The sequence below is a fragment of the Mesitornis unicolor genome, unplaced genomic scaffold (genome assembly GCF_000695765.1).
Source record: "Mesitornis unicolor isolate BGI_N332 unplaced genomic scaffold, ASM69576v1 scaffold5474, whole genome shotgun sequence".
Classification (NCBI taxonomy): domain Eukaryota; kingdom Metazoa; phylum Chordata; class Aves; order Mesitornithiformes; family Mesitornithidae; genus Mesitornis; species Mesitornis unicolor.
The window spans coordinates 74,127-81,324 of NW_010180685.1; positions in this window are offsets into that span (position 1 = coordinate 74,127).

Here is a 7,198-nt window from a genome sequence, read left to right on the forward strand (position 1 = left end):
CAAAGAGCAGGTGCTCACACAGATATGCTGGATCCCACGGGAAGGCCAGTGAACCCCAGCTTCACAGCCCAGCTTGGCCTGCCAATAATCAGGGTGAGAAGCACCTGAGAAACTGGCTGGAAGTGAAGGTGAAGCAACATTACAGTCACCCACAGAAACAAATGGCAATAAGCAGGTAATCTCATTAAAGTAATCCTAGTCTTCTCTCTGCATTGTGTTACTGTTGGTAATTGCTTTTGAAGTTAGATCATCATGCTCCTGAGGACATTTTTTTTTTGCTTCTATTATATCATTACAGTCATTCTTTTCATATTCATATACTATTTGAGCTTTAGAAGTGCTTACAGCCCCAAAACCAGATAGTAAGTGTATCGGTTGTTTATTCACAGTTATGTTCTGTGAAAAGCACTGGGACCCGAAAAGAGAGAGCAAGGCTACCTGTCTGCACAGGGGGCATCAGGTAAGGCAGGAAGAGCTTGCCTTACTGCTAACCACTGACCTTCTTTGCTAACCACTAAATATGTCCGGCTGTAAGACAGAGCAGGTAGAGGCTTTATGGGAAACTCTTATTACATGTGTTTTTTTCTTTTTCCCCTTGGTATTCAAAAGACCTGCACAGAACTTGCTGCAACCCAAGAAGTCATGAAAATTCACTGGACTAAGGGCAAGTCTGGAGGAAGGGATCCATCTGGCAAAGATGCTGTGAGCAGGTGTACCCTTACTTGGTCTTACCTAGCATAATAAAGTTACCTAGCATAATAAAATTGCTGTATTCCAATAGCCACCTTGTCCTACATTGCAGTATAAAAACCCTAGCATTAGTGACAGAAAGCATCATTGGTGTTTGTCATGTAGTTACTTCTAGGACAACAAGCAGGGACATGTACCTGACTTAGGATCAATCACAGCCCTGGAACAAGATAAGTCTGAGATTTATTTTGTCCATCGCTCTTCACAGCAAGAAAGTCCTTGTCCCGAAGAAATTACAAGTCAACACATTATAGGGGCTACTATAAATAATGACAAAAATCTAATTGAGCCACAGGGTTAGTACAAATCAGGAAGGAAATAGTGGTCATGGTGAATTAAGTAAAAAATTGAGGGTGAGAAGGGCAGAGCGAAAGCCTGTTTTGACATCCAGAGGACTAAATTAGGCTTCTGTTCTGAAGGATCCCCAGGAGGACTGCTGCCACCAGGCCAGTCTGATGCTAGAGAGAGGCTTTCGTGGTGCAGCCTCACAAAGAGCATTGTCTCCTCGAGACCCCAGGGTGCAAAAGGTCTGTTTGTCTGGCAGGTTAAGGGGCTTGTTATGATCACAAAGGCAAGTAGAAAATGGTGGGATAATTTTTTAAAGGACAAGAGAGAAAACAGTTTCAGAACGGGGCTCACAAAGGTAGAATGGGAATAGGAGATTTGGTGAGTAAAGAAGGGAAAAGATAGGCCAGAGCGTATCTTACAAAATGTAACTTTCACCCTTATTTCATCCTTCTCTACACACACGTCAAATATGATGACATTTTATTTAGCTTTTTTGTCCTTCCTCAAATGTTAACTGCCACTTACCACTGTGTAGGACCCACCCCTGCCTCTCATCACACCTTTTGCTGCTTTAAATTTACCCTGCTGTCATGTACCATATTGTGGGCTGCCTTGCTAGCCCTGTCCCAGTGTCTTGGCTAAGGTAGAAAGGTTACAGGCAGATGTGTTTTTGAAGTAAGTGATGATTATTTGATTTGATTTTAAGTCATTACTAGGGGGCTTTATTAGCATTATTGTTTCTGTAAAATTACATGTTGGCAGGCTCAGATTAAAGGGTTTCTTTGGGAAAATATATAAAACGTGATATAACGTACATTTTCCCCATTGGTTTCTATAGCAACAGCCTTTTCTCTGCACTCGGAAAGAGCAGAGGATTTGCAGGGGGAAGATGAGTAGCTGTAGCTCTGCCATAGATCTTTCACCTCTGAGTCCTCATATGAAGTTCTCCTCCCTCCACTTTCTGTTATGTGGAGAAACAAAGCCCACCAGTCAGATCCACCTCGTAGACCGCTCAATATGTCTGGTAAAGCTGCGGGATGGATATGCTACCATAAATAAGAAAGTGATTTACATCATGTGTTTGTAAACTGGGGCATTGCTCCTAGCACAGTACCTGACATGGGGAATGCACAGCACAAACTGCTACAAATCGAACTTCTGTACTCAGATTTGGTTAGAGCTAGCAATGAGTCCTGCCCAACTTCTCTCTTCCCTGTGTCTTTACAGACTGCCATCTGATAAGGTCAAAGCCTGAGATTTCCCAGAGAAACATTTCCTTTTTCTTTCGTGACAGCATCGGCCAAAGATCTTTCCTTGCCCCTGCCATCATTGGCCATCCACAGCATGCAGAGCCGGCCTAACTCCCAGGCATCACGTTCCTAGAAAGTTATTGACAGTTTGGAAGGAGCCCAAGAACTAGCAAGAAAAATATTTTATGAGCCTAGACAGACTGTCTTGAGTAAGCCTTAAGAAAACTCTGAAAGGGATCATTCTGTGCCACATAGATAAACAAAGTCTGAGAGAGACTGGCTGGAAATCTCTAGCTGTGTTTGAAAGGTGGAGATGACAACTGAGACCAGGAGAGGTTTAAACTGGATATTAGGAAAAATTTCTTCACTGAAAGGGTTGTCAAGCATTGGAACAGGCTGTCCAGAGAAGTGGTGGAGTCACCATCCCTGGAGGTGTTTAAAAGACAGGTAGATGTGGCTCTTAGGGAGATACTTTAGTGGTGGAGTTGGCAGTGCTAGGCTAAAGGTTGCACTTGATGATTTAAAGGTCTTTTCCAACTCAAGAGATTCTATGATTCTACGAGACAGCACTTTCTTCAGAGCTGGACAGTGGGATATCTCAGTGGGAACAAGAGTATTAAGCAGGAAATTTTAGGCAAAAGAGCAGGGCAGACTTTAGGGCAGTGGAATCTGTGGGAAAATTTATAAGAGGTGCCTTTGAAGTCCCATTAGGAAAACACTGGGAAAAACACCGAAATCTACATAGCCAACAAGAGTAACTTGGTGTTGTCAGTGGGATAGACAGGCTGAGCCAGTAGGTTATTTTGATCCCTGACACTTGTTTCTATGGTGGAGCCTGATCCCGACTCTGCTTCAAAGACAGTTCCTCAGGCTGCCTGTCCTCACTGCATGCTCCCAAACCCCCAAGTGGAGGGTTGGTAGTTCAGTGCTCCCCTCCAGCCAGACCAGTAACAATAGAGACAGGACTTCTTACATCAGACCTTGTTTTTAAGACTATTTTCACAAAGATTCTTGGACTGCTTGCAGCAAACAGCTCCTTTGGTGTATGTCCATGAACAGTTTCTTGCGCATTTGTTTATTGTTCATAAGTATTTGATGAATGATTTATGCAAATCTGTCCTGTGCTTTGGCTGGGACGGAAAACTAGGATCAGTTCAGATTAAACATGAAGACAAAGAGGGATGAGGTCACTGCATTTCAGGACAACTTGTAGCAAAGTAAAAGAATATAAATGAAGAAAAAAAAAAAGGAATTAAACTTGAATATGTGTCCTCACATCACTCTGACCTAGAGGGAAGCAAACTCTCTCTCTCCAATCCATTCCTTCCCTCCAGGCTCTTGAAAGAGGGATTTCATATGGACTGTATTTATTCAAGAGTGCTCTCTCACAAGCATGTCTCTTTCAGCAGTTCGTATAGAACACCAACTCACACATGACAGCACTGAATATTTTAGATTGGTTTTAGTAATATGTCTTGAGTACATATTTTGAAGTTTAAAAAAAAAAAGGGGAAAAAAGGAAAATAACCTCTACAGTTGTGGCGATGAATTGCGGGGGGTAGGCAGGGAAGAAATTTATGTCTCCAAGAAACAATTCCTTAAGACACGGACACCTTAGCTGGAAAACTGCATAATTCTATTGCACTGGGACTTGTGGTCTTTCTGTGCTAGACTGGGGACCAAAGCAGTAGAGAAACACAAGACAGACACTCCCAGCAGTGGAGCCAGATCTTGCATTTCAAACCCCACTAATAGCAGTGCTGTGACAGATCCCGCCTAGTTCCTCAGTGTCTTTGCAAAGCTCCCAGGAGCTTCAGAGTTAAAATAAGTTAAAGTTGCCAAAATAACTGGCTGTTAGGTACCATGGGTTTCTGTCGTACTCTTCAGGTCAGAGATCTAACAGGCCACAGACACAGCCTCACCAAACTCATTACATAAATCAGTATCTTGGGTTCCCATCCCTGATAGAGGGGCAATAGCACTCACAGGAGAGCTGAGAGAGGATAAACACCTTTTAGATTGTGAGGCACTTGGGCATTGCAATGATGGATAAACACGTTAAAAGGTGAAGAGGCAGACCGGAAACAAGTATCACCTCAATCAGGAGCTGAGCTGCAGCTGTGCCAGCTACGTAGGAGAGCAAATACATTTTGCATAATCCCTGATTTCTGCACTACCTACAGTCTTGATCTTCTCAGCATCTGCTGAGCTGGCAAGTCCCAGGAGCCTCAGGATTAAAATTACACACTGGCAACCCCCTGCTCTTCAATCACCACATACCTGTGTGCTAAATGGTTGTGTGCTGCAGGAAGGTTTTCTCTCAGGGACCCTTGTATGGATGCACAGCATAACCTCTGCTTTCCCCCTCTGCTGGAGAAATGAGTGTCTCAGGGAAACACAGCCTCGTTAAAGACAACCTGGGGGGTTAGAGGATGGCATAGGGAAGATCAGTGGCATTGCTTTTAGCTGGTCTGGGGCAGAATGTCTCACCTTTCCTGTCACAAAACAGTTTGTTCCTTGCTGGGTGGCTCATTGCCAAGGTAATAAATACAAGATTCTAAAAAGAAATAAAATAAAAAGGAAAAATAAACACAGAGCAATGGCTTGTTTTGCAAATTGACAGAAGACTTGCCTGAGGCAATGGATAAGGGGTGACAGGAATGAACAGCTCTCTTGTGGAGCCTTACTAGAGAGCGGACCGGAGCTCTTCCCAGATAGTCTTTATGAGATGCTGCCATCTGGGAGAAATCCAGATTGGCAATTATCAGAAAGAACAATTCCAGCTGGCCACAACATTGCCAAAGCAGAAATTATACCCTTACACAATGGCACTGACTCAGACTGCTTGTAACTTTTGTCAAGTTTGGGGCAGTTACACAAGACCTGTCATTAGTCATGGTGGCATTTATTTGTATTATGGAGCCCTGCCCACAGACCAGGACCCAATTATACCAGACAATATACAAATGCACAACAAATAAAAAGTTCCAATGTACACAAAGGCCAGGGCAGAATCTTAGTCATTAACTACATCTGCCATATCCATCCACCCCTTGCCTCACAGTACCTGTCTTATCCTATGGTGGCTATTTACATGCTTCCTACCAGCATCCTATCTGTAACCTGAAGTGAGAAGACAGAGCTGCGTGCAATATTAATCCAGCACTTTCCTAATTAACATCTGAGAGCTAAATATTTCTGCGGAGACCTTGTAGTTACTACATTGTGGTAGTAGCAGCACCAAGACCAAGCATAACTTAGTAGTGCTCTTCTTTCAGTTGCACTTACTGAAACAGAGAAAGCAGAGGTAAGGGTTATGCACTGTTTCCAAAATGCTCATGGGATGGGTAAATTCTTTGTTATTCCTGCAGTGGTTCCTCGCAGTGGTTCCTAGCAGTCTTGCCAAGGAGACGTCTCTCAGGTAGACAGAGCATCTTTCTGCTGTGTTGGCGTTCCTGGGGTTGTGCGAATCCCAAGACAGACACGGCTCATGGTAGTTCAGCCCTAACTCCCAACAGTGTCCTGTGACAGGCAGTGGAGCCACCTTACTTACACATGGCTGTCATGAAACCTGAATCTGGGCAGGATGAGGAAGTGAAGCGGCTGTGCTGGCACTGCCAAGTCACGGCAATGGCCTGCTGACTGCTCTGCCCTTTAGTGACCAGGTGATGCCTCAAGGGATGTCTGCTTCTCTCCCGCATGAGAGCCACACCAGGACCTCCCATAGCTCTCAGGGGAAAGACGTGTCAAATACTGTTAGCAGCAGGGTGTCTACCCACCTCTGAAATACAAACTGGTGGAACAGAAGACATTTCTAGCCACTGATAGAATGCAAAGTTGAAAGTGAAAAGGTATGGAAAGGATCCAGATTCTCCTCAGTGGCCCTTTTGTACTGCTGTAGCCCATGCAAGGGCTGTTGTTTGTCCTTGATCTCCCAGAGAGGAAAACCTCTGGTACAGGCTTTGCCAAAACAGTTCCCAGTATCCTAAAACTTTGTTTCCTCCTTCCACAGCATAGTCGCTGGAGAAAGGTCTTCCCTCAGACGGATGGTAAAACCCTCCTAGATGACAGAGAGCCCAGCTGATGGAGAGCACCCCAGCAGCAGCAGGACACTTCACTGTGCTAGACAGCAAGCAGATGCATAAGAAGTTAATGCCCTTGATGGAATGGAGAGCCTTAGGGATGTTTTCTATCCTTTCTTCTTGGGACTTCACATATCTCCTCCAAAGCATTTTCTCATGTCAGACAAGAATTCTGCTAAGGAGGAAAATGTCTGAAAGCACCTAATTAATTAACAAGCCTTGAGTTTTGCTGATTTTCCGTGAGACTTCAGACTCTGAATTGGCTTTTGAAAATGAGATGATCTTAGGCTCACTTAAGCACTTTCTCAACTTTATCAAATTTTGTTGCCTGAAGAGGGAGCATTTAAGGATTGACATTTATCAGGATGAAATGTTGTTCGGAACCAAATTTCCACTGAAAGAGAAAACTGAATAGATAAGTGATTTTGCATGAGAGGTGCTTGAGTAGTGAAGGCTTTCTTGGTAAAACAAGAACTGTCTGAGAGGCCCTTCTGCTTTCCCACTCATTTATGTTTGTTAGAAAAAAGAGAAGCTCGCTGTTTCTTAAAAGCACTGAGAAAAGGAATGTATTCCAGAGTGAATGTTGGGTTTGCATTTTTTTTTCCCATGGTATCTTTTTGTCAACCAGGAATAAAAGCAAAAGAGATACTGGAGGCACAAACATAATGCAATCTGTGCCCTCACTTGGGATGGCTTGGTCTGTATTTTCTACCTCTATTTTTTCCCTCACTGGCTAAAGCAAGAACAGATAAGAGAGTCAGTTTGGTTTTGACTAGAGGGGTGTGGGGTTCTCCAAGACTTCAAGGCAGTAGGAAGAACAGCATTAGC